The sequence below is a fragment of the Ovis aries genome, chromosome X, assembly GCF_016772045.2.
Source record: "Ovis aries strain OAR_USU_Benz2616 breed Rambouillet chromosome X, ARS-UI_Ramb_v3.0, whole genome shotgun sequence".
Classification (NCBI taxonomy): Eukaryota; Metazoa; Chordata; class Mammalia; order Artiodactyla; family Bovidae; genus Ovis; species Ovis aries.
In genome coordinates this window covers 36,521,358-36,543,851 of record NC_056080.1, presented here as the reverse complement: position 1 = coordinate 36,543,851, position 22,494 = coordinate 36,521,358, and the positions used below count along the sequence as shown (strand labels likewise).

Sequence of the window (22,494 nt, the reverse complement as noted above, 5' to 3'; positions counted from 1 at the left end):
GCTAGCTCATACATACATTATATATTATATATTTAACCTGATCGTGATCAAAGAATTGTAAACTAGAGCAATGAGGTGCATTTTTAATCTGTTGACTTCACAAATTTGAAAAACAAAATGCTCATTCTCATTGCCAACAAGTATGGGAAATAGTCTTTAAAAGTTGTTTTTTTTTTTCTTAAAGACCTAACCCTCCCTAATCTGCTTCCCTTTTTCTTCCCTCCTTCCTTCATTGTCAACCTCCCTAAAGCCAACCTGAGGCAACCACTCTCTGTAAACAAACACTGTCCTACACTGATGGTAAAAATGAAATTGCTTCAAACTGCCTGGAAGGCAAGATAGCAATAAATATCAATCACCTTAGGAATTTAATATCAGAAAATAATGAAATGTTCATAAAAATATAGGTAGGTAGATTTACCACCATAATTTATAAGAAACAGAACCATCCTAAATGAGCACCCATAAAGCACTGGTTAAATAAATGATATTCCTATAACATATTATGAAGTGGCAATGAAAATTTATGCATATTCTGACTTGTCTGTTTCAGAGGACCTGGAGTCTTAGCCATCAGTCATTGGGTGTTTTTCCTCTGTGTCATCTGGGTGCTAGTTGCTATTGTCAGTGCAGACAGGGCAAGTGAAAGTCTCATCCCTCAAGCAGCTTGTGATCTGAGGGAAACTGAGGGCAGGAGGAGAGAGGGTGACAGAGGATGAGATGGTTGGGTGGCATCACTGACTCAATGGACATGAGTTTGAGCAAACTCCAGCAGATAGTGAAGGACAGGGAAGCCTGGTGTGCTGGAATCCATGGCGTGCTGCAATCAGACATGACTTAGTGACTGAACAATAACAATATACAGAAAACTGGTAAGCAAGCAAGAGAGAGTCATATTTGATGAATGAATACTACAGATTTGAATACTATAGAGATTCAGAGGACAGAGAGGTTATGTCCTGCGGGGCTGATAGAGATGCATTTCTAAGGAGGCAGAAAATCATACTACCCTTAATAATGGTGTTTGGATTCAAATATGCCCAAAGAAAGGGACATCATATTTCAATGAAGAGGAATGGTATGAACACAGGTTTGTAAGTGGGAGGGAGCTAAATTTTTGCAGAGACCTTTTTTGTAGAGAGCTAGCTTGATTTGACTTGTAGGGTTCTTGTTGGAGGGGAAAAACAAATAACAGGGACCTGAAGTCAGTCTGGGATGTGACACTTGACTTTGGACCTCTGATGCAGATTTGCATACAATTGTGTTTGTTGCTTTTAATTGCATGACACAAAAATATCCATTTTAGTATTAGAGAACCCACTGTAGGACATAATGAAATTAAGCTGAGAGCTGAAAATTTTCCCTTCTTGGTTGAGAGTACTACGGTGGGGACAGCATTAGACTGAAATGTGCTACAGGGTCTGCCAAGCAGAAACTCTACAGAGTTTGGTTACAACCAACCCAAACCTTGGTTTCCTCATCTGTAAGACAAGTATATTATTATTTGCCAGTCTGAACACACAGGGTTCCTAATGTGTAGGTCAAGCATTAATAAAGTGAAAGAAAGACTCTTGTTGATGCAGGGTTGGAGAATCAAAAAAAATAAACTTTCAGACAGAACCCCCTCTGTATCCTGTGCTCTCTCAACCTCAGCTCTGATGAAAGGGTGTACAACTCGGGGACATAAAAGCATTTATAGAGAAATTTGAACCCACCTGAAAGTTGAGTACTGATGGGGCAGTAGTCCAGAAAAATGTTCCCCCACCCAGTACCAGCATCTTTAGTGCATTGTCCCCAGACAGCTGGGCTCCAGTATAGGTTTGGGGATTGCTTTTTAGCCATGAATATGTCCCTGGTGGCTCAGATGGTAAAGAATCTGCCTGCAATGCAAGAGACCAGGTTCGCTCCCTGGGTCAGGAAGATACCCTGGAGAAGGGAATGGCTACCCACTGCAGTATTCTTGCCTGGAGAATCCCTATGGAGGCTGGTGAGCTATAGTCCATGGCGTCATAAAGAGTCAGACATGACTGATCAATGAATGCTTTCATATTGTAACAAATATCCTCTTTGGTTTTAGCCAATGAATCCCAGGGTTGTACTGATTTGGTAAACTCACCTGACAGGCATTCCACAATGTTTTTCCATAGTGCAGTAATTCTTAGGGACCCAAGGCTACCCCCAGATGAACTATAGTCCCTCATCCTTAATTATTTAGAGTGGAATGATATGCTGAATTCTCTTGGCCCATGAGGTTGCTTTGTGGCTATTTTTTTCCTCAGGGCTGCTGCTCTTTTCTGGAGAAGGGCCAGCAGAGTGAGTCAGAGCATCTAGAATTTATTCGTAGAATGGCCCTCAGGATTGCTGTCTGAATCAGCCAAATGTAATGAGTTTCCTTTGGCACGGGCATTCGGTTGGGCCTGGTGTGTTTATTGTATCTAGGCAATTTTGGGCTTCCCTGGTGGCTCAGACAGTAAAGGATCTGTCTGCAATGTAAGAGAACCGGGTTCAATTCCAGAGTCAGGAAGATCCCCTGAAGAAGGGACTAGCAACCCACTCTAGTATTCTTGCCTGGAGAATTCCACAGACAGAGGAGCCTGGCAGGCTACAGTCCATGGGGTCACAAAGAGTCAGACATGACTGAGTGACTTTCACTTTTTTCAGGTAGTTTTAGGAAGCTTCCTAAAACTAGAGTGGGTCGATTTGTAAATATATTATACAAATGTAGAGTACCTGGCTTTTGTGCTATCTTGCCATTGGCCTACTTATAACAAGAAACTATAGAAATCGTGTTGTAAAATGCCTCATAGTATTTGCTATATGGATGTTGAAGATACTGTTCATCACATTTCTTCTTTTGTGGACACTCGAGATAATTTTTCTCTCCACTCTCAAAATCATAACTAATAAGGCTTTTAGGCAATTGCTTTGTTTTTATTTTAGAGATACCATGGCTCATGAAGCTAGTAGTGTTTTTCTCTTGGCATTGGCTCCTAAGAAGTTTATCTCTGCCTTTAACAAAGATACAGAGCCTGTCAGCAAGTTTTTCATAGATTAATCTCAGTTCTCTCTATACAGGCCACATTATCCTGAAACTCTTCTATTCTTGATTTTCCCTTTGTCACATTTCCCTCAAAAGCTTTTTATTTTTTAATTTTATTTTCTCTTCTTTAATTATCTAAGTTTATATAGGCCATCTTTAATTCTTTCCAGAACTAGACAAGGTATGCTGCTGCTGCTGCTAAGTTGCTTCAGTCGTTTCCGACTCTATGCGACCCCATAGACGGCACAGCCCAACAGACTCCTCTGTCCCGGGGATTCTCCAGGCAAGAATATTGGAGTGGGTTACCATTTCCTTCTCCAGTGCATGAAAGTGAAAAGTGAAAGGGAAGTTGCTCAGTCGTGTCAACTCTTAGCGACCCCATGGACTGCAGCCCACCAGGCTCCTCTGTCCATGAGATTCTCCAGGCAAGAGTACTGGAGTGGGGTATAAGTAAATACAATTAATTTGATACTGAAATGTTAAATTTAATGTGTTGAAATGGTGTCTCTTTTGCTTTTGTTGTATATTATGACTTCGTGGTGATCTGGGATACCAAAGTGAGTGATATTACTGATGTGTATAACAACTGAACTTTTAGATACACGAGAGATAAAGTAACAGCTGATCATATGCCTGCAGTAACCCCTGCAGTGAATACCTCAAAGTGTGCACAAGTTCTATCTTCTTGGCCCTTTCCTGTCAAACTTCTCAAGTCTCAGTTCATTTCACCAGGAAGCCTTTTATTGGAGAGGAAACAGAGTCTCAGAAATTTCTCACAGCTCACTAAGTAACAGAACAAAGGCCTAGCTCAGTGCATGTTCCTTGATCAGGATCAATTCTCCCATACCCACCCTATATAACACAGCTCTTGCTGGATAAAATCCGCTTCTGTTTTATCATGGGAAAATTCCAATTTTTGTAGTCTGTTTCAGCTAGGCATTAAGAAGCAGGTGGATTAATTTATGCATGTGTGAAGAGCTGATAATGGCCTCTGATTTTCCTACTAATAATATATGCTGGTTTGCCCCCAAAGATAAGATAGCTCTATCTCCAGTTATCTAAATCCAGGTTCTGTCATTTATCTGTCCCAAGGCAATAATGAGAAATGAGAATAGCGGTTTATATTTTAAAATCCACACTACTACATTATTTATGACAGCAAAAATTGGAATCAGTTCTTAATGACTGTATCAGTTTTTATTATATGATTGTAACAAAGGTTATTTCTGAAAGAACATTTAGGGAATGCTTAAATTATGGTTCATGAATGTAATGCACCCATCAAGAATCATACTTAGGAAGTACATAAGTCTTAAGAAGATTATTACAATGTATGAATGAAAGAAGTTGGACACAAAATGGAGTAGTATATAAACTCAACATATTAAAATACAATATTTTATTTATTCAACAAGTTTTTTACTCGATAAATTTCTCATGTCTAGTATGTGTCAAGTAGAGTGATAAGTATGAAGATCTAGCATCAGACAAGATTTACATGCTCTCTGCCAGCATGAAACTAAATAAGACATGATTATGCAATTGAATCTCCCTTTGGGGATTGGTGGTTTCTCATCAAATGTGATTAAGCTCACTTTCTAGTTTGTGGATTCTCCAGGACCTTGGTTTCATTTCTCTTCTGCGTTTTGTATGGGAACCCATAGTTCTTCAGTTCCATTAGATTGAGTGGTAGAATTTAAAAACAATACCAACAGACAACATCAAGCCTCATTCCCTGTCATCTTTAGATTTTATTTTTAACCTATGTGGTTAGTGTTGCCCCGTGACATCAGTATAATAGCTTCTCCTGGAAATCTATCTGAGTTTATCTGGGCTGCTTATGCAGGAGAAGATACTAGTGTGCAAAGGTAAAGCATTTCTTTGGGGTCTTTCTATTTTACCTTACACCTGCTTTTACAGAATGATTCTTATGGTTGGCTAGCATTATGAACTTAATTTTGTTCTTAAAATTAATTTTCCTTTGAAAAATTTGAATGATTCTTAAAGGAAATGGACCTTCACTCAGAAATAGTTTTTTTAATCGAATAAACCATAAATCTTATTTATTTAAGAAAGTCATCCTGCAAAATAAACCTTCTTTAGAATTGAGGTTAATGTTTTAATTTCATGTTTAATGGTCCATGTCAAACCATTAAATTTTGGTTCTCCCAATAGCTTTAATGTAATATCCTTGGACATATTCATTGCAATGATATGCTTTGTTAGAGAATGATGTAACTTTTTACATGTCATAGCAAGAGCTCTTCTTTCTAAAGCCTTAGACGTATATCAGATTTGTTCCATATACTATTTGTTACATTATTTCAATGCCATATTTTTGTCATGTGCATACACAGTAGGATAGTGGGAATACTAAAAATGTGAGATGGATTTTTTTTCTGGTTGAATTGTAAATATTGAGCTTTTGAAGTAAGTATATCTGACCTCATTTTTTTTTTTAAATTATAAACCTGAACTACTTATATGATCACATTTAAAGTACCAGTTTTGTTACATTTAGGGCTAAGATTTTGTTCTGTGGTATGCCTAAGGTAAATACAACCAAAGTCACATTGTTTATTCTTCTACTTTTTCACTCACACATGGTGTCCGTTATGCATTGATCTTGTGCAGCAGTATTAACTTTCTTTAACTGATTGTTCTGCTGTCTGAAGCATCTTATTAAAATTTAATCAGTAAACTAAAAATAAGCAGCTAATGCTGTTGTGCATTCTGGTAACTCATAAAATAGAAAAAGAAAGTAAAGGCTAATATAGGCATGTGAGGTTAAAGGAAGGTGAATATTTATTGGCTAGTCAAGAGTATATATGGGCTTCCTAGGTGGTACAGTGGTGAAAAATCCACCTGCAATGCAGGAGACCTGACTTCGGTTGCTGGGTGAGGAAGATCCCCTGGAGAAGGGAATGGCTACCCACTCCAGTATTCTTGCCTGGGAAATCCCATGGACAGAGGAGCTTAGTGGGCTACAGTCCATGAGATTGCAGAGTCAGACACAAACTGAGCACGTGTGCACAGGTATATATAAATTACCATTTTTCCTCTCAAGATGTGTGATGTAATGGGATCACACTTACAGGTGATATACTTTTCTATTTGCAGAATGTTTACTCTTTCTGTACTAGCACTGAACTGCTCTGAATTATATAGTGCTAGTGCTAAGTCTCTTTCAGTCAGGTCTGACTCTTAGCAACCCCGTGAACTGTAGCCCACCAGGCCCTGTGGGATTCTCCAGGCAAGAATACTGGAGTGGGTTGCCATTTCCTTCTCCAGGGGATCTTCCCAACCCAGGGATTAAACTTGGGTCTCCTCATTGCTGGTGGATTCTTTACCAACTGAGCCACCAGGGAAGCTGTTGAGAAAATTATGGTATTTTGCTGATCTTAAAAGTAATATTTGCTTAAATAGGCAAAAGATTTGAAACAGGCACTTCACACAAGATGTCCAAATGGCCAATTAATGTACAAAAAGCTGTTCAGTTTCATCAATCATTAGGAAGATGTATGGTGCAGTACCACGACCACTCACCGGAATAGCAAAGATGAAAAGGACAATATCAAAAGTCAGCATGAATGTGGAGCAACTGGAGTCCTGTTCTAGCACTGCTGAGAGTGTACAGCCATCCTGGAAAAGTGGTGATTAAGTAATGAGTAGAGCTGAATATAAGCATACCTATAAACCCATTAATTCTACTTTTTGGCATAGATGCAGAAATAGTTATATATGTTCATAAAAAGATATGTACAAGAATGTTCATAGCACTATTTGTTGTAAACCTAAACTTGAGAAAACCCAAATGTCCATCAGTAGTAAAATGAATGCATTAATGGGGATATAGACCTAGGATGAAATTGGTAGTGAGAATGAATGAAATGTAACTACATAGAACGATATGGATGAATCTTATAAACATGATGCTGAGCACAAGCTACATTCAAAAGAGCATACACTGTGATTCCACTTATACGAAGTTCAAAAACACTCAAATCTCATCTATGATGTAAGAAATCAGGCCAGAGGCACAGGGGGGGCTTCTGGAGTGCCAGTAATGTTTTGTTCAGATCTAGGTACCAGTACATGGTTGTGCTCACTTTGAAAATTCAACGAGGTATATACTTAGGATTTGTATACTTTTATGTATGTGTGCTTTATTTTAATATTTTATATAAAAGAATAATAAGTACCGTGTTGTTTATCTACTGCTGCATAACAAATTATCCCAAAGTTTAGCAGTTTAATAATTATCTCACACAGTCAGAGTGTCATTGATCCAAGAGTAGCTAAGCTGGGCGGTTTTAGCTCAGTCTCTCTCACAAGGTTGCTTTCAACATGTCAGCTGGGGCCTGCAGTCATGTGAAGGCTCGAATGGGCCTGGAGGATCTGCTTCAAGGTGGCTTAGTCTTCTACCTGTTGGCAGACACCTCAGTGAAAGCTGCTTATCTTAGCACAGACTAGAAAAAATAACAGATAACATTTATTTATTTGCTCATTTATTTCTAGCCTGGGATGGGGGCATGAATGATGGGGTTGCAGAGGGAATCCATGTTCTCATTACATTCTTCAGTCACGTGGTCTGCTGTACCTTGGAAAACAAAGTCAGGAAGTTTTTCATTTCTCTTCTTCTGACCCAAGCTTATGTTACATTTGAAGCCATGAGTGCAGAGTGGCTTAGCTGCTTGTGGAGAAAATAGTTGATAAGAGAGTAAAGAAAGAAGGGAAAAAGAAAATGAACTCTTGGAAGAAATACAACTTAAAGTATCTAAAAAAATGTCATCCCACAACACTTGGGTTGAATGATTGATAATAAAGATATCAATAATACAGTTACAGAATTTAGAGGGTCAGCTACTTAATATACATGGTGGATAAAATAGTTGATTTCAGATCCCTGATGTTTCAGGTGGTGGTACAGAATCCAAGTATAGATTTCTCTGGGGCATTTGAAATTACAGAAGTTAGGGGAAAGGTTAAGACTAGATAGATAGCTTTGTATTTCATTGGATTGGAAGTGATAATTGAAACATTACTTTGGATGAAATAAATGATTTCTGTTAGGAAATCCCATTGACTTCATCAAGTGATTTACAGGGCATCTAGATTATTTGATGTTATCTGTGATGATTTCTTTTCATTCACTGAGGCACTTCTATAGCTTAAGCATGATTTATTTAGATAGTTATACCATTGTCTTTAATATTTTATTGTGTACTTGAAATACAAGTCCCACTATCATATAAAATTAATATCTCTGACTTAAAAGTTATTAGACAATTGTCTAACTCTTCTTATTGATAGTGCTAGATATTTATGTTTCAGTAATATTTATCCTGGGCTTACTTGGATTTCTTTTGATTTGTTGATTTATGGAAATTCACTAAGCTATTTTCCAGTATACTCGTGGGACTGGCAGATAATGGCTTGTGCCTGTTTTATATGGCACATGCTTTTTACACTTTTAAATGGTTGAAAAATTTTAAAAGGAAATTTCATGACACATGAAAATTATATAAAATTTCAATTTCACTATCCATAAATAAAGTTTTATTAGAACACAGCCTTCAGAATGGGAGAAAATAATAGCAAATGAAGCAACTGACAAAGAATTAATCTCAAAAATATACAACCAACTCCTGCAGCTCAATTCCAGAAAAATAAATGGCCCAATCAAAAAATGGGCCAAAGAACCAAACAGACTTTTCTCCAAAGAAGACATACAGGTGGCTAACAAACACATGAAAAGATGCTCAACATCACTCATTATCAGAGAGAAGGCAATGGCACCCCACTCCAGTACTCTTGTCTGGAAAATCCCATGGATGGAGGAAACTGTTAGGCTGCAGTCCATGGGATCACGAAGAGTCAGACACGACTGAGCAACTTCCCTTTCACTTTTCACTTTCATGCATTGGAGAAGGAAATGGCAACCCACTCCAGTGTTCTTGCCTGGAGAATCCCAGGGATGGGGGAGCCTGGTGGGCTGCTATCTCTGGGGTCGCACAGAGTCAGACACAGCTGAAGCGACTTAGCAGCAGTAGCAGCAGCAAATCAAAACCACAGCGAGGTACCATTTCATGCCAGTCAGAATGGCTGCTATCCAACAGTCTACAAGCCATAAATGCTGGAGAGGGTGTGGAGAAAAGGGAACCTTCTTACGCTGTTGGTGGAAATGCAAACTAGTACGGCCACTATGGAGAACAGTGTGGAGATTCCTTAAAAAATGAGGAGAGAGGTGGGAGGCAGGTTCAGGATTGGGAACTCATGTACACCTGTGGCGGATTCATGTCAATGTATGGTGAAACCAATACAGTATTGTAAAGTAAAATAAAAATAAATTTAAAAAAAGAAAATAATAAAAAATGAATAATAAAAAGTAAAAAAACAAAAACAAAAACAAAAAAACTGGAAACAGAACTGCCATAGGACCCAGCAATCCCATCCCACTGCTGGGCATACACACTGAGGAAATCAGAATTGAAAGAGACACGTGTACCCCAATGTTCATCACAGCACTGTTTATAATAGCCAGGACATGGAAACAACCTAGATGTCCATCAGCAGACGAATGGATAAGAAAGCTGTAGTAAATATACACAATGGAGTATTACTCAGACATTAAAAAGAATACATTTGAATCAGTTCTAATGAGGTAGATGAAACTGGAGCCTATTATACAGAGTGAAGTAAGCCAGAAAGAAAAACACCAATACAGTATACTAACACATATATATGGAATTTAGAAAGATGGTAATGCTAACCCTATATGCGAGATAGCAAAAGAGACACAGATGTATAGAACAGTCTTTTGGACTCTGTGGGAGAGGGAGAGGGTGGGATGATTTGAGAGAATGTCATTGAAACATGTATATTATCATATGTGAAACAGATCGCCAGTCCAGGTTCGATGCATGATACTGGATGCTTGGGGCTGGTGCACTGGGTTGACCCAGAGGGATGAGATGGGGAGGGAGGTGGGAGGGGGGTTCAGGATGGGGAACACATGTATACCCGTGGCGGATTCATGTCAATGTATGGCAATACCACTACAATATTGTAAAGTAATTAACCTCCAACTAAAATGAATACATTTATATTTTTTTAAAAAAAAGAACACAGCCACACACAATTTCATTTCTGTGGCTGCTTTTGTGCTACAACAGCAAAGTCAAATAGTTTAAGCAGAGACCATATGGCCTGCAAAGCTCAACATTTACAGAAACAGTTTACAGAAAAAGTTTGGCCCTTTACAGAAAAAGTTTGCTGACCCCTGGTTTACAACCAGCAGTTATGTCATTGATAAACTACTAAAAAGACAAGTATTCAAAAAATGCTTGCCTATTTACACAGATTTAAATAATCCCTATTCTCCTTTCAGGCCTTATTTTTTTATCCTTTGTGTGCACCACTATTTGTCACAATTTAGCATACTATACATTTTGCTTGTTTCAGTAAACAAGCACAGGCTCCCATGCATCTAGGCTGTAACTTTCCTGAGGGCAGGGATTTTTATCTTTTTTATTTACTTCTGTCTTTCCAGCAACTAGGCACAGGGTAGAAACACAATATGTATTTGCATAGTCATAGTATTTGTTGAATTGAAAAGAAGATTGTGCTGATTGTCCTTTCTTCATCTGTAAACTTGCTTCACTTTGCTCTCCACATTTTAAAAGATGAGTATCCAGGTAATGCAGCAATATCTGATAGCACATTTGATGCTGCTGCTTTGTGTATATCCCTGGGAGGAACAGCATTTATAAATATATATTATATACACATATAAATTTTAACATTATTTTATATCATGATTTAGAATTTTATGATTACTGTATTAGTACTTAATATACACATATTAAAATATATATCTTAAGCCTTTATGTCAGTTATTTTAGTTATACATTGAGGTTAATGGGCCTAGTGAAGTGAATGGTGTGGAGTAAGTACCCAAAGGTTGGAGCAGTTGAAGAATTCAGCCAGCTCTTTGGGAAGAGGCTGTTTTATGAAGAAGGGGCATTGTTTAGCACTCTTCTATAACATTTAGAATCCAAACTCTTTTTTCAGGCAGTGAAGTCTTCTATGATTCAACTATTTCTTTCTCTAACCTCTTCTCTCTTTCTTGGCATGCTGAAGCCATACTGAACTTTTTAAAGTTCTTCTAATACCTTAAGCTCCTTTATGTATGGTCTTTTAAAAAAATAAATTATTATGACCCCCTATAGGCTCTAAGTTATATTAGGGCAGGGATCAAATCTGTCTTATTTACCATCATCTCTGCAGTGCTTAGCAAAATTCTGACATTTAGAAGCAGTAACTAAAAATATGTTGAATGCCTATGTGTATGATTTACAGGTATGATTTAAAGAGCACTGGACTTGGTGTCAGGACCCCTCAGTTAAAATCCTGTGGAGTGTGTTCCAAATTGTAATCTGGATGCCAGTTAGAGCAGGTGTGTTTGTGAAGTTTTTGAGCTGTACATGTATGAAAGTGTACCAAATTGATGTAAATGTGTTGATGAACTAAAAACAACAATCCTGGGACTCTCCTCCTTACTGATGATGTGAACATGCGTGAGTCAATTTCTTGGAAAGTTAGTTTTATCACTTATCAAAAGTTATTGTTGTGAGCACTCATGAGATGATATATGTGGAATGGCTTTACTGTTGTAGATATACAACATATACCACTAGAGTCTTTATTATTTGGAGGATGTGGAAGTGAAGAAGATGTAGAGAGGAAGCTCTGAGGAACCCGGTGGAGTAAACTCACCTCTTACAGAAGGCCCTTCAGCAGCTAAAGAGAGCTGGGGCTTTAAGAGACATCATGAAGAGACAATGGATTTCCTCTCAAATCTAGAGTATGCCACAGGGCCCTTAGGCCCACTTTCTCTTCAAAATCGAAAGGACTTTCGGGCTTGGGGAAGAGCAGGAGGCTAGGACTGGCACAGCCTTTAGCAGGATGTCCAGAAATTAATGCAAGTATCTGAGTCCTCCACAGTGGAGGACAGGGAAGTGATGGACCTACCTAATCAGCCATGAGAGAGCCATGTGGCTCGAAAATAAAACCGTCATCAAAATGCTTCTCTACAAATTGAAATGTACCCTTCAGTGTTTCAGAACTAATAAAGAGCTAGACATAATTGAATCTCAGAGGATTACTGAAAGAAGAATCGCCACCAGGATTAGGAGCTTCCAGGGTCTGATTGTCACTGGAAGCTTGGGAAAAGAGGCACAAGCACATTTAAGGACAGCAAAAATGGCAAAGGAAGCTCATAAAGAACTGAGGGCACACATTCCAAACTTAAATAGGACGTGCAACTGATGCTAAAACTTTAAAATCAAATTTAAAAAAATCAGCTCATTAAATATATAGTATTCTACTCTCTGTCTTAAAGTAATATTTACACTTAATAATTACTTTGCCAACAAAGATCTATCTAGTCAAGGCTATGGTTTTTCCAGTAGTCGTGTATGGATGCGAGAGTTGGACTGTGAAGAAAGCTGAGTGCCAAAGAATTGATGCTTTTGAACTGTGGTGTTGGAGAAGACTCTTGAGAGTCCTTTGGACTGCAAGGAGATTCAACCAGTCCATCCTAAAGGACATCAGTCCTGAATATTCATTGGAAGGACTGATGTTGAAGTTGCAACTCCAATACTTTGGCCACCTTATGCGAAGAGTTGACTCATTGGAAAAGACCCTGATGCTGGGAGGGATTGGGGGCAGGAGGAGAAGGGGACAACAGAGGATGAGATGATTAGATGGCATCACCGACATGATGGACATGAGTTTGAGTAAACTCCTGGAACTGGTGATGGACAGGGAAACCTGGTGTGCTGCAGTCCAAGGGGTCGCAAAGAGTCGGACATGACTGAGCGACTGAACTAAACTGAATGTATTGAACCAGATCAACCACCAAAACTACACTGAACCTAGACATTTAGGGGAATGAAAATCTTTGTTACCCTCCTCACAGGTCCTGTTCACTGTTTATTTGTTGTTACATTGAACTGTTCTCATTTAATCTTCCCTTAAAGTCTGTGAAATTAGGACTACCAATAATAATTGCATTATGGGTGAAAAAACGGAGGCTTGGAGAGGTTAAATCCCTTGCTCAAGGCCACATAGCTAGTAATTGGCAAGGCAGCCTCAAACCCTGGGACACATGGTGGCAAAGCTTACACTCTGACCTGGTGGGGGAACCCTTGTCAGGAATGCGTGAAACCTGCCGTTATTTAAGATGCCACAGTTCTGGAAATTTGCTCAGTGCCAGAATGCCTGCCTGATATAAGAAATTAATACCACAGAGAAGAAATCCTGAAAACTATAGACTTAATGAATCTTACTTGAATGTACAAGAAGAAAGTAGTAGCATCTGTAATGTTGTTACTGGACTGTAAGCTCCAGAAAAGCAGATGGTGTGTCTTTCATTTGCCATGTTTCTCTGAAGTAGGGTTTCTTAACTTGGATATTGTTGACATTTTGGATCAGATAATTCTGTATTGTGGGGGACTGTTCTGGAAACTGTGGAATATTTAGCAGTATCCTTGGCCTCAACCCCTGAAATGTTAGTAGCATCCCTCCCCAGTTTTGACAAGCAAAAATATCTTTCATGTGTGTGTGCGCTCAGTTGTGTCTGACTCTTTGCAGCCCCAAGGACTATAGCCCATGAGGCTCCTCTGTCCATGAGATTTTTCAGGCAAGAATACTGGAGTGGGTTGCCATTTCCTCCTCCAAGGGATCTTCCTAACCCAGGGATCAAACCTGTTTCTCCTGCATTGGCAGGTGAATTCTTTACCACCATGCCAGCCTCTCAAGTATCTGTAGATAATGCCAAACGTCTCTTGGGGAGAAAATTACCTTCAGTTGACAACAACTGCCCTTTTAAAGAGTAGAACAGAGAATGTTCCATATCTAAGTTCTACTACCACACTTCCCACACACCTACACAACAGTATTCTTCCACAATAATAAAATTCATAAAATATGATCTAAAAATTCAAACAGAAAAATATCTTCAATCTAACCATGAAATTTTAATGATGAATCTACAGATGCAACCACAGCCTTTCCTGAACATATGGTTTAGAGATATTAAAAAAAAAAATAAAGAGTAGAACAGCACCTGGCAAGTAAAAGACCCCCATTATTTTTTTAACTGACTGAAGATAGGAATGAACAATGTTCCACAAAGTAAACAAAATGACTAGAGCAAACCTTGAAAAAGTTTTTGAACTTTAACAGTTATGTATTTTTATATGCATTAGAAAAATATAACATTGAATTTGTGATTTCACATAGTATTTTACAGGATAAGGCTAAAGTGAATGGTGAAGTTTAAAAAAATGACTTCATTGAAGGAAACCTGAAGTGAAGACAATAAATGCATTTAGCAAAAATCAGTAAATCAACTAAGGTGGTATGTAAGTGACTGAAGTATGATTCATTGATCTATATACTAAGGAAAACTTAGGCAAAAAGAGTGTCCTGAACATACTTGGTATGAGAGCCTCCTCTAAGTCTGGCCACTAGAGCTCTCATTGGGAATGATCTGTGTCCTGCACAACCTAGACACAGACGTAGAAGACAAATCACTTACCCTCTGAAAAGTGTAGTCTGATGGACACTGTAAGGTATGCACATCTGTATAAGATAGCACCTAAGTTCCACATTGTCTTAGCTCAAAGGAAAAGAGATGACTTCCTGTTCATGGAGTGAGGAAAGGCTTCACTACCAATAGTAAGGGATGAATGGGATTTTAGTAGGTATGGATAATGCAGAGAAGAACAGAGGCATAGAATTGCAACGGTTTAAAGCATACTTTTGGGATGAGTAGAGGCCGGTTTGGCTGGAATGTAGGGTGACTGCTAATGAAGGTGGAACCTGCTTGTCAAGAATGTTTAATACCAGGCTGGGTAAACCCATGGAACAGTGATTTTTATTTAGATTTGTTAATGTCTGGCTAAAAGCTGCTATGTTGTTGTTTTTAAGTATGTTTCCATTACTTTAAGAAATCAGCTTAACCCTGGCAACAGGAGAAGCAGAGTAGTAACCTGGGACTGGGGGAATCCAGGGTTTATTGTCAGTAGGTGGTAAACTCCATACCTCTGTCAGGAAATTGTCTTCTTTAAAACAAAGTTCGGGTCTTTGGAAGTTTATTGCTGGAACACTAGGTGAGTCAACTGACAGTTACCTCCTTGGTTTCATCTTCCTCTGGAAGAGAGTTGCCTCTGAAACCTGTTCTTTCCACCATGTTGACCTCTGGAGAGGCCAGTCCTCTTGAAAGTCCTAGCTTAGGCCTCAAAGCCTTTTGTGGTTCCCCAAACACAACTGAGAATGGCTTGATTCTTTGCAAAAAGACTATTAAATATTAAAGAACAAACAGGAAATAAAGTACAAGAAGTCTCGCCAGTCAAATCTCCTCTTTTCCCTACTGCTGCCACTCAGAACTTCTTGAAATCCAAGTGTAGCCATGTGACTCCCTGGCTTAACACTTGAATAGCTTCTCGTCTCTACAGGGGTTGCATTTTAGTGTATTTACCGTTATGCGGTTTTTTCTAGAGTGAGAAAAGTTTTGTGATTCTCTTTACATAATGCTTATTTTATGTGTCCGACTTAAAAGAGTCCTTTAAGGAGGACTTAAAATTGAGTTGATACCGGGAAGGGTGAAGGACCTTCCTGTGAATATGTAGGAGAGTTCAGCTCTTTCCCAAAGCCTTCTCAGAATAGCTAATCAGAAGGGTCAGGGCTCACTAACCTCTGCTTTCCGATGAAGTTTCTAGGCTCCCTCAAGGAGAAATCCCAGTAAGTGGGACTACAGCCCTCTACCTCAATTCACCCTGAAGACTTTGGCCCTAACCCATTTTATATATTAGTGTTCTGCATAAGATTTTGTGAGCGTGATCTGATGCTTTAAGTAAAAGGTGGGGTGAGGAAAAATCATTAGATGGTTTTTCAAGTTCCTTTTGGCTCCAAAATACTCTGAGAATCAACCCCCTTGACTTCTTTCTGGATTCACTGTTACTTTTGTTCTGTACAATTAATGCCTTGTTAGATAGTAATGAAATCTCAGAGCTGCAAGAGGTTTTAGCAGTTATCTTCTGTGGGTTCCCAAACTGAGCTCACAAGAATAGAACTCCTAAGAAATACTGATTGCTTACGAAAAGGATTGTATAGCCAAGTACATGGAGAGAGTATACTTTTGTCACATTGTTTATTAGCATTTTTAAGGCTCTGAAAAGTTTTATAATAAACCCATTTAACCTTAAGATAGCATTTCTTCCATTTATTTGATCAGAGCCTTGTTTTTGAATAATGTACCTTTTAACATCCTGTGGACATCAACTTGGGAAACAGTCTTCTAATTCTGCCCCTTCCTTTTGCAAGGAACTTGAGATAGAAATAATTTTCCAGTGTTGTACAACTAGTTATCAGGTTTTAGTCACGTATTTATTCCCTGAGTGTCCCTATTTCATATACACTTTCTTTCTTTCCCAGCTTTATTTGAGATATAATTGATATATAACATTGTATAAGTTAAAGTTGTACAATGTGATGATTTGATTCATAAATATATTGTGAAATGATAGCCACAATAAAGGTTAGTTAGCTGATCCATCACCTCACATAGTTAGAATTTTTTTGTGTGATGTATTGAGAACATTTAAGGTCTATTTGCTTAGCATTTTTCAAATATACAGTAACTATTGATAACTGTAATCATCATACTCTATATTACGTCCCCAGAAATTACTCATCTTAAAATTGGAAGTTTGTACCTTTTGACCATCTTCACCCACTCTTACCACTACCCCTGCCCCCATCCCTTGCCACCACCATTCTACTCTCTATTTTTGTAAGGTTTTTTTTTTTTTTTCAGATTCTACACAGAAGTGAGATTGTACAGTATTTGTTTTTTGGGGTCTGCCTTATTTCACTTAGCCTAATGCTCTCAAAGATTCGTCCATGTTGTCACAGATGTTAGAATTCCCTTTCTTATGACTAATAATATTACTGTGTGTGTGCCTGCACATGCATTTCTTTATCTCTTCACCTGTTGGTAGACATTTAGGTATTTCCATGTTTACACTATTATAAATGATGCTGCAGTGAACATGGTGGTACAAAAATCTCTTCAAGATAGTGATTTCTTTTCCTTCACCTATATACCCCAAAGAGGAATTGCTAGATTGCATGTTATTGCTGTTTTTTATTTTCTTGAGGAACTTCCATACTCCTTTCTCCAGTGGCTATACAAGGTTAAATTTGCATTAGCAGTGTCCAAGGGTTCCCTTTTCTCCATATTCTCACTAGCATTTGTTATCTCTCATCTTTCTTTAAGTAGGCATAGTAACAGGTGTGAGGTGTGATGTTCCATTGTATTTTTGTAATGTACAATATTGTGTTGACTTCTGCCATACAACAATGTGAATCAGCCACAAGTATACATATGTCCCCTCCCTCTTGAACCAACTCTCCCACCCCTCATTGTGGTTTGATTTGCATTTCTCTCAGGATTAGTGATGGAGAAGGCAATGGTACCCCACTCCAGTACTCTTGCCTGGAAAATCCCATGGATGGAGGAGCCTGGTAGGCTGCAGTCCATGGGGTCACGAAGAGTCGGACATGACTGAGAGACTTCACTTTGACTTTTCACTTTCATACACTGGAGAAGGAAATGGCAACCCACTCCAGTGTTCTTGCCTAGAGAATCCCAGGGATGGGGGAGCCTGGTGGGCTGCTGTCTATGGGGTCGCACAGAGTTGGACACGACTGAAGTGACTTAGCAGCAGCAGCAGGGTTAGTGATTTGAACACCTTTTCATGTACTTCTTGGCCATTTGTGTATTTTCTTTTCAAAGATGTTTATTTAGATCCATTGCCCATTTAAAATTTGATTGTTTTCTGCTGTTGAGTTGTATAAGTTCATTGTATAGTTTGAATATTAACCCTTTGTTGGATATGTGGTTTGCAAATAAACTCTCCCATTCCTTTGGTTGCCTTTTCATTTTGTTGATCATTTCTTTTCTATACAGAAGCTTCTTAGATTGATGTAGTCTCATTAATTTGTGATTTTTTTGGCCTGTTTTTTCCCCTTTGTTTTCTTTTTTTTCCCCTTTGTTTTCTTCTAGGACTTTTTATGAGTTCAAGTCTTACATTTAAGTCTTTAGTTTATTTAAAGTTAATTTTTGTCCATGGTGTAAGGGAGGAGGTCCATTTCCAATTTTTTTTAATGTGAATATCTAGTTTTCCGAGAATCATTTGTTAAAGAGACTGCTTTTCCCCCATTGAGTGTTTTCGGCTCCCTTGTCAAATATTGGTTGACTTTATATGCTTGGATTTATTTCTGGACTCAGGATTCAGTTTTTTTGGTCTATTTGTCTTTTTTTTTATGCTAGTACTTCTAGGCTGTTTAATTTGTTGGTGGGTAATTGTTCATAGTAGTCTCATGATCCTTTGTATTTATTTGGATCTTCATTTTTTTTATTGATGTAGCTAAAAATTTGTCAGTTTTGTTCATCTTTTCAATGAACCAGCTTTTAGTTTTGTTAATCTTTTCTGTTGTTTTCCTATTCTTTATTTTATTTATTTCTGCTCTAATAGTATTTAATTCATCTATTAATTCTGGGCTTAGTTTGTTCTTCTTTTACTAATTTGTTTATGGCTAAAGTTCGGTTGTTCTTTTGGGTTTTTTTTTTCTTTTATAAATTTACCACTGTAAACTTTTTAGAACTACTTTTGTTGCATCTGATGGGTTTTCTTGTATTTCAGTTTTTGTATGTCTCAAGATTTGTTTTATTTACTTTGGTTGGTCAGGAAGATGTTTAATTTCCATGTACTTAAAATTTTTCTTGCTTTCCTCTAGTTATTGATTACTAACTTCATAACATTGTGTTTGTAAAAGGTGCTTGATATAATTTCTGCCTTCTTGAATTTGTTGAAACTTATTTTTTGGCCTACCATATGATCAATCCTAGAAAAAGTTTCTCTGTTCTTGAAAAAAATGCGTATTCTGCTACTGTTGGATAGAATGCTCTCTGTCTGTCTGATCTATTTAGTCTGTAGTGTAGTTAAAATCCACTGTTTCCTGATTGATTCTCTATTTGGATGATACATCCATTGTTGAGAGTGGGATATTAAAGTCAGCACATGTTACTGTATTGCTGTTTGTTTCTCATTTTATTTGTAGTAGTACTTGCTTTATATATTTAAGTGCATCTAACATTGGGTGCATAAGCATTTACAGTTGTTATATCTTCTTGATGAAATTGACTCCTTTTTCTTTATATAATGGCCTTCTTTGTCTCTCATGACCATATTTAGCTTAAAGTCTACCTTGTCTGATCTAAATATAGTTATCCCTGCTTTCTTTTGGTTTCTACTTGCTTGGAATACCTATTTCCATCCCTTCACTTCATCTTATATGTGTCCTTAAAAGTAAAGCGAATCTCTTGTAGACAGCATATCATTGAAATCTTGTTTTTTATCCACTCAGCTGTTTTTGATTGGAGAATTTAACCCATTTACGTTTAAAGTAATTATTGCTAGATATTACCATTTTATTCTATTGAATTCTTCAGTTATTGTATTCCTCAGCTCTAAGATTTCTGTTTTTCAGAAGGAGACTCACAGACTTAGAGAACGAACTTATGGTTGGGGGGGGAAGGAAAGGAGGGAGGGATAGTTAAGGAGTTTTGGATGGACATGTACACACTACTAGATTTAAAATGGATAACCAACCAGGACCTACTGTATAGGATATGGAACTCTCCTCAATGTTATGTGGCAGCCTGGATGGGAGGGGAGTTTGTGGAAGAATGGATACGTGTGTGTATGTATGGCTGTGTTCCTTTGCTGTTCATTGAAACTATCACAACATTGTTTGTTAATCGGCTATACCCCAGTACAAAATAAAAAGTTAAAAAAAAAAAAAAACAGTGGATACTTCCATCAATCCCCAAAAGATCCTGGTTTTCTTTTATGGTTTCTATTTACTTCTTTAACTTTTTGTTTTGTTCATGTACTATTGTTCTGATTTTCTTTAGTTGTCAATATATTCTTGTAGTTCACTGAAAGTTCTTTAAGAGGATTTTTTCTGAATTCTTTTTTCAGACAGCATATAGACCTCTGTTTCATTAGGGTCAGTTGTTGTAACTTTTAGTTTCTTTTGGTGATGTCATGTTTACCTGTTTGTTTCATGATTCCCTGCATTGGTATCTGTGCATTTGTTTAAGCAGTCTCCTCCTCCAGACTTTACAGGTTCACTTCTGTAGAGAAAGACCTTCACCACTCATGATAAGCTTTCAGCTGCATGTCAGCTGGTAGCTTCCACAGTCAGCAGGGCTTGCACTTGGAATCTCATTGGGTGAGGCCATTGCCTATGCTCTGAGGTTGGGGGAAATGCCACTGACTGGGCTCCACTGTTGGGTAGGCCTATTGGCTGGGCTCCAAGTTCAAGCAGAACTACTAGGTGACCATCTCCCTGTTTGGGTGGGGCTACTGGTTTTGCTCAGCAGTGAGATGGGACCACTATCTGAGTTCTGATATCACCTCCAGTTGGGTAAGGTCCCAGATTGTGTTTGTTGGTAGGGTGGTGCCACCAGTTCAATTCCATGATTGAGCAGGACTATGGGTTGGGTTCAGCAGTCATGCCTTGTTGTGTGGGATCTCAGACTGCACTCCACAACCCAATGGTATTGCTGGATGGATTTTATGTTTAAGCAGGGCCCCAGGCAGGACAGAGTGTTTTCACATGGCTTCAGGTTGTGCTTCAGGATTAGGTGGGGCCATAGACACTGCCATGAAGTTGAACAAGGCTGCATGCTGCTGAGCTTCCTTGTTGGGCGGGACCGCAAGCTACCCTTCTTCATTGGACAAGATTACTATCTGGGCTTCCTGCATGGGCAAGACCACAGGCTGTTTCCAGCAAGTGAGCAGGGCCATAGGCTGGGCTCCTCTGCTTATCAGGGTTGTAGGGCTAGGCTCCATGGCTGAGTTGGGAGTGTAGGCTCTGCTCTGCCTCTCTAGCAGTCCCATAGGCTGGGTTCTCCTGTTGCCCAGGGTCACTGTTCCAGCTCCCTGGTTTTGCGGGGCCAGTGGTTATACTCAGCAATTGGGCAGGACTACTAGCTTGGCTCTCTGACCAGTCGGGGCTGTAAGATGAGTTTATGGCTGCTCTGGTTCCCCAGCCAGGCTTCCTGGAAGGAGAAACTGGAGGGTATGCTCAGCACTTCAGCAGGACTAGGCATTTGCTTGCCTTCATGGGCTGGATGGTAGAAGAGGTTCCACTGATCGTAGATCCAGATCAAGTAGAACTACCACCTGAGCTCTCTAGTCAGAAGGGGCCACCTGCTTAGCTCTGCAAATGGCCAGATCTGCTGGCCAGGATCTTTGCTAAGGCATGGATATGAGCAGAAATGCCATTTGCCAAGGCCTGAGCACTGTTTGCTTTGAGCCCCACCCCCTTCTCCATCTCTTTCCAATTCCCAGTAGTCAAGCAGCAGATTGCTCCAGTGATCTCCATAAGGCAAGACCTGAGTGGGCCTCCTGGGAAGTGTCCTATATGGTAGGGGAGCTGGATGCCCACCTTTGGCTCTCTTTTCCCAGTATGGAATCCATATTCCTCTCCTCCCTCCAGGGAGGAGCGTGATGTGGTCAGGGTGGATCCAGTCCATTCACCCTTCTCATGTGGTCCTGCTCAGTCTCTGTTGTCCAGCAGGGTGCTTCAGCCTAGCATCTTCACAATGGGTATATGCACATTTTCTGTGCATAGTTGCTAGTGGGTCTTCTTTTGAGGGGAACTGAAATTGGGAATGATCTATGTGGCCAGGTTGATGACATTACTCTCTTCTATATGTTTGACTTAAGCAGGTTATATATTCCTTAACATAGTGATAAATTACGTCTTAGAATTGTGCCTCTCTGGTGCTTAGCTCCATATTGGGAATTTGACAAGTGAACAGTAAATGTGTGGTAGTTTTGTGATTAAACCCTGTAAGAAAATGAAGCCATTGTGGTATAAATTAGCTTCTGTGTGTGTATTTTCCTAAAGAAACAGAATTGCTGCTCCTCCATGCATACCTGCATTTGCAGTATGTATTTTTCTCTTCCAAAGTTTCTGTTGTCAGTAGCTCATAGTTATTATTGATTCATGCTGTTTACTGGTAGTAATTCTGTGGGCTGCTTTGCCGGAGGGATAATTTGATTAGAGGTACTGCTGTTTGACACCATTCAGGAAAATGTTACACTCTAAAGGGTATTGGATTTGTCACAGAGTGATGCTGAAGAGAAACCAGGGATAGACAGGGATAACACTCTAGCCTTGTTATTAAAATTGAGCCTTTTGGCATTTTTGGCCACCTTTTTTTTGTTGATATCCCTGCTTTCCTATGAAAGAAGCATGTGACCAATTTGATTACTTTTATTTGGCAAGGGCAGAAACTAATGCCA

General features: G+C 38.9%; 2 protein-coding genes across 3 annotated transcripts in view; both read left to right on the top strand.

Annotated features, from left to right (window-relative positions):
• Positions 1-22,494, top strand: part of PRRG1 (proline rich and Gla domain 1) — a 118,821-nt gene that overhangs the window by 28,095 nt on the left and 68,232 nt on the right. The window lies entirely within an intron of this gene.
• Positions 1-22,494, top strand: part of LOC121818384 (transcription factor E2F6-like) — a 68,879-nt gene that overhangs the window by 28,095 nt on the left and 18,290 nt on the right. The gene's annotated exons all lie outside the window — the stretch shown is intronic.